We start from the raw sequence: 9,971 nt of genomic DNA, 5'->3' as shown, positions 1-9,971 counted from the left end.
CCGGTCACACTATTATAATCAGAGAAAGTACACACGATAGTCTCAGCGGTCCTCGTACTGAGGTATTGGAGCTAACAATCCCGCCAGCGACAGTAAGACTGTGAGAGACATAGATGCATCGTTCGGACGTGCGATATTTGGGCAAAAGCGCAAGATGTGGACGTGTTATACTAACCAATAAAACTGGAAACCTAATGAGAACTCAAAACAAGAAGGAATAGAAACATGTTGCTAAATTAAAACTGCGAAATGAACGAGACCGAGGACCTTAGCAGCCGCTGCGTCTACCACATCCAAGGGCGGATCTAGATGGTGTGCACGGGGACACCCAAAATTTGTGGAGGTCAGTAGACGTTGAACTCATCCCTGGATGGCAAAAGACGCATACGTCAAAAACAAGTAGCCAACACCGGGGACGGGGTGGAACCAGCAGGGATGCGGTATCCCAATAAGGTAGAATGCAAACAGCGCCGGCGTTGAGCGTGAGCGGCAGAGAGGATGAGTGAGGGGTGAGGGACTGAGGCGCCCGCGGTGATGGTAAGCTACTTACGGCGGCAGCTATAAGGCACAGCAGCGGTAGACTGTAACTAGTGGCAGATCTAGGATTTTAAAATAGGATGGTCCACCTTAAAAGAATTGGCACATCCTAGTCCAGCATAGCTCTTCTTTGCAACGTGTTTCCAGAAAAGAAAAACAATGTTTACTGTCCTCTTTCATCCTTCAACAATTATACAAGAAATAATACGTCTTATCAGTCCAAATATTCTAACAATCATAATTGGACAACAGCAAATGAATCAATCAATATAAGGTTTGAATCATAAATAAATTGCGAAATTGGGAAGATTGGAGAATGGGGCAACAGCCGTACCTGTGTACTGTGTTGAATCGTGGGAGGGCTGGCTGCTGCAGGGTGCAGGCTGTGCCGCTGGAGGGAAGCTTTGTTGCACGCCGCCAGCCGCCAGCCGCCGGGCAGGACTGCTGCGGTCTGCGGACTGGGGGGCTGGGAGCAGTGGACTGCGGGGGCTCAGCAGCAGGGTGCGTGGGAGGGCGCGACGAGGCACGAAACCACGGAGGCAGGCGGGAGGCCGAGGCGGCGACGACGAGTGGCCGGCGAGGCACAGAGGTAGGCGGGGGGCGGCTGCCGGCGAGTTCAGATCGGGAATTGGGGGGTGAGTGCTTGCGGACCGGCACGACTGGCAGCTTGCTGGGCTTTGGTTAGGTCATGGACTCGGGAGCGGTGGAGAGGAAACGTTTGGAGGAGATGGATTTGAGTTTTTACTTGATCGAGAAAAAGATATCTGATCCAGAAAGAAACAGACTAGTAATGGGGTTCTTTCAAAATCCTGATTTTGTGACTATTTGTATCTCGATTGGAAAAAAAATTAGAGACCCTTAAAAAACTTCTTATTTTATCATGTGACTGTGTTGTCTATTTTTATTATCATTGTCAAGAACAATGGCGAGCGAATGTATAGTGCCTCGCTCTCTAGCTGACCACTAGTGTGTTGCTCGATGTGTGCTATGTGTCACGCGGGAAAATGAGACAATGCTGGAAGTGATTTGAGTTGGCAGGTTGAGACCGATCACGGTCTACCCCTTTTAAATGTTCAATCTGACAATGTCAAATGAGAAGTATCGAGCGGGCCCTCACTATCTGATCTATTTGCTATCACAGTGTACCACGTCATCACAAATCCATCCATCCGTTCGATTGACCACGTGTCACCAGATTTGCGGCTCATGAGTTCAACCTCCTAAACTCCATCCCCGTGTTGGCTCCACCTTCCTCGGCTCCTGACCTTCCAAAAACGCTAGAACCAACGCGGCTGCCAGATCATGTGCCTTCCCTTTCCCCTTCCACTTCTGCTTCGTCTTGGTTCGTCTAAAAATTGTCATGGCTGCAAGATGCCTCCTCCCCCGCTCGCCAGTCCACGTCAAATCAGATGTCGCTAGTACATGTATATGCGCTTAGCCGCCGAGTGGTTGTTTATCCCTTCGGCATCTCGATTCCTTCCTCGTACCGCCGCTCGGCCGATTCGGGAGGGAGAGACGGGAAGGATATGGCATGTGGTGGCTGCGAGGGAGAGAGAACGCAGGGGAGCATGGTGGAATGCAGTGATGTTGTAGACATGACAGTCTTGAGATTACATATGGCGGCAGCTAAACTTTACGTACGTTGTCGTGGTGGCTGTGTAACTAGGAGAATTTGTTGTGCCCATGAGGGATGTTGGTCTCCATGCTCTCAACTCTACCAAGACACATCCCAACACCCCTGGCTTCTCCTCACTCCTAACCACTTGTCTTTTTTTACTCCATGCTCTCAACATGAGGCCAGCGCGGCTTTGGAAGAAATCAAAACACTTTTGGCTACCAATACCGTCCTAGCCGCCCCTCACCCTAGTGAGCCGATGCTGCTATACATCTCGGCAACCAACCAGATTGTTCGCGTCATTCTAGTCATTGAGGGCAACATGGAGGGACACAAGTTCAACGTGCAAAGGCATGTGTATTATGTTTCCAAGGTACTAAGCATATGTGAAACGAGGTATCCACACTACCAAAACATAGCCTCTGTCGTGTTTATGGCTTCTCGGAGCTCTGGCATTACTTTCAGGAATGCTCAATAATCGTGGCTTCCGAGGTGTTGCTTAAAGACATCATAAACAATCGAGATGCCACCGGTCGCATCTTGAAGTGGGCAATTGAGCTCCTCCCTTCGAAATCCTATATCAATCATGTCGTGCTATTTAAGTCCCAGGTGTTGGCTGATTTTGTCGAAGAATAGACGAAGGTCGAACTCCCTAAAGAGCATATGTCGTACTCCAACTTGATAATGTACTTCAATGACTCCAAAATGCTTGTTGGGATCGGAGCTAAAGTGGTTCTCATCTCACCCACTGGTGACACCATGAAGTACGTACTCTAGATCATGTACACTGGTTCCAACAACATGGCGGAATATGAGGCTCTGCTCCACGGACTTCAGATGGCGGTATCCATGGGTATCTATCGTCTGAAGGTCTGAGGCGACTCAAAGCTCGTAATATCGCAGATCAATGGTGATTTCGACGCCAAGGACCCCAAAATGACATCCTACAAGGATGCGGTGATAACCATGTCAGCTCGTTTCAAGGGCTTAGAGTTCCATTATGTCCAGCGAGACAACAATCAAGCTGCAGACACGTTGGCATGAATGGGTGCACGACGAGAAACTGTGCCTCAGAACACCTTCCTTGAATGGATGTTCAAACCATCCATCAAATGGAAAGGTATTCCCGAGCTGGATAAACCAACTGATGGGGCAAACATCGAAGAAGTCACCCCACCGGCCTTAGAGCAAGATGACAAACACAGTTGGGGGCTCGAAGTTGGAAGTTACTACTTCGGCTCGAGATCATGGTTGTCATTGCGCCTTGGACTGACCCTTGCATACTTGATGCGCAAAGAATTGCCTGATGGCCAGAGGGAAACATGGTCCATCGCCCAATGATCCACCGCTTACAAGGTTCATGAAGGAGAACTATATAAGCGCAGCATCACCTGTGTCCTCCAATGTTGCATTTCCAAAGAAGAGGGGAAGCAGCTCTTGTCGGAGATACATTCTGGCACATGTGGGCACCATGCAGCTCCTCGGACCTTGGTAAGCAAGCATTCCAAGCAGGGGTTTATTGGCCTATAGCATCGGCCGACGCATGAGAGCTGGTGGACAAGTGTGTCGGATGCCAGCTCTTCACTAAAAAGAGCAATTTACCGCTCATAGCCTTAAAAACAATCCTCATCATCTAGCCATTCGCAGTCTAGGGGTTGGACATGGTCTGACCACTCCAAAAAGGAACAACCGGCAAGAAATACTTGTTGGTTATGGTCGACAAGTTCACCAAGTGGATCGAGGCACGACCAATGGCCTCAGTAAAATTAAGACTTATGATCAAGTTCATCTCAGATGTAACACATTGCTATGGATTGCCTCACAGCACCATCATGGACAATGGGTCAAACTTCATGGCCGGCAAGGTGAAAACACGGTGTACTCAACACAACATTAAGCTCGACTACGCCTTGATCTACAACACACAAACCAACGGGCAGGTGGAAAGGGCCAACAGATTGATCTTAAAGTGGTATAAAACTGCAGCTGGTTTGATCTCTCAAAGAAGCCACAACAAATGGGTCGAATAACTTGGCTCTGTGTTGTGGAGTTTACACACAACCCCCAATAGGTCCACGGGTTATACGCCATTCTTTATGGTGTACATCATTGAAGCCATCTTACCAAGTGACCTCATACATGATGCACCTTAGGTATGCTTGTACAAGGAACAAGAGGCCGAGCAAAGTTTTCAGGGCGACCTTGTTGCCTTAGATGAAGAGCAGGATGTGGCTAAAGCACGATCCGCCTTCTATCAGCATCAGTTGTGAAGGTACCATCATCGCGAGGTCCGAACAAAGGCCTTTAACATCGGTGATTTGGTTTTACACCTACATGCCAACAAAAATGATAAGCACAAGATGTCAACAATTCATTATTGACAAGGTGTTCGCTGGAGGGGCTTACAGGGTCCAAGATGCCAAGGACAGACGACTAGATCCAAACCCATGGAATGCGATCCTCCTGCGGCATTTTTACGACTAGCTTGTACTCGGTGTTATTTTCTTTACTTTTTATGATTAGATCTAAGTTAGGCTTTATATATAAAAACAATTGTCTTATTATTGTTCTAGTTGTTAACCTTTGTTCTTTTTTGAATCCTTATTCCAAATTGCCAAGCCCCGATATGGTTCATGACCATTCAGTACTTGCCCTTCCTCACCAGGGGATATTAAAGCACCCCCGAAGTTCAAAATATGAGCAGTATCAAAGTAGTTTGTTTGATCGTTTCATGACGTGTGCGTGGTGTACGATAACCCTTCTACAATTTGTTCTAAGCCATTATATGCACCAATTTTGACTTGCGACTTTTTGCAAGATGGGTTGTCTGGCTCCTATGTGAACCTCTTATGTTTTTGCATGTTCGGCTAAGGGTGTAACGGGAGCACCTCTGCAATTGTTACTTCTATGGTTAACATGGTCAAGTACCTTAGGTGGGAGAAGCCAAAAGTGTTGGAAATATGCCCTAGAGGCAATAATATTATATTATTATACTTTCGTATTCATAATTAAGTGTTTATATTCTATGCAATATCTGTTGTGATCATGGAATATGCGATTCAGTGGAAAACTCTTATGCACATGTGGAATAATAAATGGTAAAATAGAGGTTTCTAGTCTTCCCTCTAGGACTAGCTCAAGTGTTGTTGGTGATCATGTTTTCTAGATCTTAGGATATCGTTAAGTGTAATAGTAGTCCTAAAACAACATTGAGATTATGACGTTGGAAGAAAAATCATATTGAACTGACCCAAACTTGTTTGTTGTGAATTGGATTAATATCATATGTATTCAATTGTAATAACACAGAGTGTTAACGTGTGATATTGCTCCTTAGACCGTGAGAGTATCGTGGTCACTTCTTACCATATGGTGGGCTTTGGGTTGCTCAAATGTCACCTGTAACACGATGATCATAACGACAACTTACAGGTTCATCAGAAAGTTTGACAAGTGACCGGATAGCTCGAGAGTGGGATTTGCTCCTCCAACGATGGAGAGATATTCTTAGGGCCCTCTTGGTGTGAAGGCATCAATCATCATCTGTCCAGACATAGGCAACTTTGTCTCGAGGATGCCGAAACACAATAACGAGAAAGAAGTACAAAACCGGTAACAAGGATTTTGGTATAGTGAGCATGGTGATGACTCAGGAGGATACTGATGCATCCCAGGTTTTGTGAAGTATCGTGAAGCAAAGGTAACATCACATGATAACCAAAGGTTCACTCGAATATCATTCGTGTACTCACAGGGACCAATATGGACGTCCACGGTCCCGCTGTCGGTCATTGAACGAACGGTTTCGTCCATGTCAGTGAGTTACCGAACCTACGAGGTCACAAGCTTAAGGCAATCACAATCTGATGAGTAGTAGGACATGATTCATGAGAATATATTTGTGGAATTATTTTATGAATATTTGGAATAGTTCCGAGAGGATCGGGAAGCATTTTGGGGTCACGGGAAGGGTTTCGGTGATTATTGGGTAATACCGGTTATTACCGATAAATTATATATAGGTGGAAAAAGTTTTTGGATATGTTAAATATATATATATATATATATATATATATATATATATATATATATATATATATAATGGTCAAGAAGTGTTTACAACATTTTATATTTACTTTAAATATCAACGGGCCTAAAAAGGCCAAGAGGTGGAAGGTAATTTGGGCCAAAAAAGTGAAGGAAATATACCCTAGAGGCAATAATAAACTTGTTATTTTATCCCCTAAAAAACTTGTTATTTTATATTTCCTTATATCATGATAAATGTTTATTATTCATGCTAAAATTGTATTAACCGGAAACTTGATACATGTGTGAATACATAGACAAAACACCGTGTCCCTAGTAAGCCTCTACTAGACTAGCTCGTTAATCAAAGATGATTAAGTTTCCTAACCATAGACATGTGTTGTCATTTTATGAATGGGATCACATCATCAGGAGAATGATGTGATGGACAAGACCCATCAGTTAGCTTAGCATGTTGATTGTTCAGTTTTATTGCTATTGCTTTCTTCATGTCAAATACATATTCCTTCGACTATGTGATTATGCAACTCCCGGATACCGGAGGAATACCTTGTGTGCTATCAAACGTCATAATGTAACTAGGTGATTATAAAGATGCTCTACAGGTATCTCCGAAGGTGTTTGTTGGGTTGGCATAGATCAAGATTAAGATTTGTCACTCCGAGTATCGAAGAGGTATCTCTGGGCCCTCTCGGTAATGCACATCATAATAAGCCTTGCAAGCAATGTGACTAATGAGTTAGTTACGGGATCGTGTATTATGGAACAAGTAAAGAGACTTGTCGGTAACGAGATTGAACTAGGTATGAAGATACCGATGATCGAATCTCGGGCAAGTAACATACCGATGACAAAGGGAATAACGTATGTTGTCATTACGGCACGACCGATAAAGATCTTCATTGAATATGTGGGAACCAATATGAGCATCCAGGCTCCGCTATTGGATATTGACCAGAGAGGTGTCTCGGTCATGTCTACATAGTTCTCGAACCCATAGGGTCCGCACACTTAACGTTCGATGACGATTTTGTATTATATGAGTTATGTGATTTGGTGACCAAATGTTGTTCGGAGTCCCGGATGAGATCACGGACAGGACGAGGAATCTTGAAATGGTCGATAGGTAAAGATTCATATATAGGACGATAGTATTTGGACACCAGAAATATTCTAGGAGTACCAGGTACGTATCGGGTCACGGAAGGGGTTTCGGACAACCCCTGGCAAGCTATATGGGCCTAATGGGCCAAGAGAGGGACAAACCAGCCCCAAAAGGGGCTGGTGCGCCCCCTATAGGCCGAATAGGAGGAGAAGGAAAGGAAGGAAAGGGGAGGATTCGGCCTCCCCCTCTCTTTCCTTCCCCCTCCGATGGATATGAAAGGGGGAGGCCGACTTGGAGGAGGCGCCCAAGTAGGATTACTCCTACTTGGGGCGCCCCTTGCAGCCCCTCTCCCTCTCCCACCTATATATATATATATATATATATATATATATATATATATATATATATATATATATATATATATGTGAGGGGCACCGCTAGAACATACAACATTGATTCTTAGCCGTATGCGGCGCCCCCCTCCACAGTTTACGCCTCCGGTCATATTGTCATAGTGCTTAGGCAAAGCCCTGCGTAGATCACTTCACCATCACCGTCACCACACCGTCGTGCCGACAAAACTCTCCCTCGACACTTTCCTGGATCAAGAGTTCGAGGGACGTCATTGAGTTGAACGTGTGTAGAACTCGGAGGTGCCGTACGTTCGATGCTTGATCGGTCGGAACGAGAAGAAGTTCGACTACATCAACCGCGTTGTCAAACGCTTCCGCTTTTGGTCTACGAGGGTACGTTGACACACTCTCTCCTCTCGTTGCTATGCATCTCCTAGATAGATCTTGCGTGAGCGTAGGAATTTTTTGAAATTGCATGCTACATTTCCCAATAGTGGTATCAGAGTCAGGTCTATGCGTAGATGATATGCACGAGTAGAACACAAAGAGTTGTGGGCGGTGATCATCATACTGCTTACCACCAATGTCTTATTTTTGATTCGACGGTATTGTTGGATGAAGTGGCCCGGACCAACCTTACATGACCACATTCATGAGACCGGTTCCACCGACAGACATGCAACTAGTTTTGCATAAAGGTGGCTGGCGGGTGTCTGTTTCTCCAACTTTAATTGAATCGAATTTGACTATGGCCGGTCCTTGTTGAAGGTTAAAACAGAAAAATTTGATAAATCACCGTTGTGGTTTTGATGTGTAGGTAAGAGCGATTCTTGCTAGAAGCCCATAGCAGCCACGTAAAACTTGCAACAACAAAGTAAATGACGTCTAACTTGTTTTTGTAGGGCATGTTGTGATGTGATATGGTCAAGACATGATGTGATATATGTTATTGTATGAGATGATCATGTAAAAGTCACTGGCAACCGACAGGAGCCTTATGGTTGTCTCTTTATTGTATGAAATGCAAACGGCATGTAATTGCTTTACTATGTCACTACTAGGAAACATGCCCGTGCGTTGCAACGGGAGGAAAAAATATCATGACTCTATCCCAATAAGCATGGCTCAAGACTCCTAATAGATCCACCTCCTCTAATTCGACACGACACCCGACCGTGTCATCAGTTATCCTTTTTTCTGACCCTGCAAACGACCACCATGATGCCCACCTGATGACAATGCTTCAAATGTGGTCAATCCTAAGGCGATGGGTTCGCCACCACATGTCGCACCAATCATTATGCCCATGCAAGGAAATGTTCAAAACGTCAACAACTTATCTCGGCAAGCTACTTCTTGCACTTGGTCCGTACACCTCACCTCATACTTCTACTCTATTTTGTATGATCAAACAATTATTATTATGAATCAGTGTTGGCTCGGTCAAGGAGGTGGGTCGTGACACATCACTTGAGATGAAAGGCTCGTCAATTGTGAAATGAGAGGGAAAGATGTAGAGGCCGGACATCACACGGCGAGTTGTACAACAAGATGTGACGCGGGTGTTCCTACTTCCCTTTGTAGGATAGGATGTGTAGTGCCACATTGACATTGATATAGTGAGCGGCAACCATGATTTGTGTGTGTATAATTCATAACAGTGTATATAGGTGCATCGTGTATGTATAATGTTGCTTCTATCCGCTAGTAACGTATATCAAGGGTAGCATCAAAACGCCGAAGCTTCGCTCAAGGCACTCCTAGTTGGGCCGGCCCACGTAGGTGTCGTTGTTTTTCTTTTTGTTTCTTTTACGTTTCTTTTTTTCTTTTCTTTTTCAAATAGTTGTTCTAAAATTTAAAATATTGTTCGGAATGCCAAAGAATGTCCTCCTTTCAAAAGATGTTAATAATTTCCTAAATTGTTTGCATTTTATAAAATGTTTCTATTTTTGAAAAAATTATTCATGTTTTTAAAATTTTCTTTACAATTCAAAATTTGTCCAGTATATATCACAAAATGTTCAATGTAACTTCACATATTGTTCAACGTATATATGTTCAATGTGTATCTAAAAATTGTTCACTGTATATTACGAAAATGTTCAACTTACATTTTAAATTTGTTCAATAAGTATTTAAATATTGTTCCACATATATCACAAAAATGTTCAATGTTTATTTAAAATTTGTTCAGAGTATATAAAAAATTCAATGTATATTTGAAATTGTTCATCGTATATAAAAATTTCAATAATTGTTTGTAATTTCAAAATTTATTCATATTTTCAATAATTGGTCATGTTTTCCAGAA

The 9,971-nt window shown here is 43.8% G+C and overlaps 1 protein-coding gene across 1 annotated transcript in view; it reads right to left on the bottom strand.

Annotated features, from left to right (window-relative positions):
• LOC119358035 (formin-like protein 3) overlaps positions 1-1,250 on the bottom strand; it is a 12,091-nt gene extending 10,841 nt beyond the window's left edge. The window contains exon 1 of the mRNA XM_037624759.1: positions 872-1,250. The gene's annotated coding sequence lies outside the window, so the exon portion shown is untranslated. The remainder of the gene's footprint in view (positions 1-871) is intronic.
• Positions 1,251-9,971: the final 8,721 nt, after the last annotated feature.

The sequence above is a fragment of the Triticum dicoccoides genome, chromosome 2A (genome assembly GCF_002162155.2).
Source record: "Triticum dicoccoides isolate Atlit2015 ecotype Zavitan chromosome 2A, WEW_v2.0, whole genome shotgun sequence".
Lineage (NCBI taxonomy): Eukaryota > Viridiplantae > Streptophyta > Magnoliopsida > Poales > Poaceae > Triticum > Triticum dicoccoides.
Note: the sequence above shows the minus strand (reverse complement) of the source record. Positions and strands in the feature narration are given on the sequence as shown.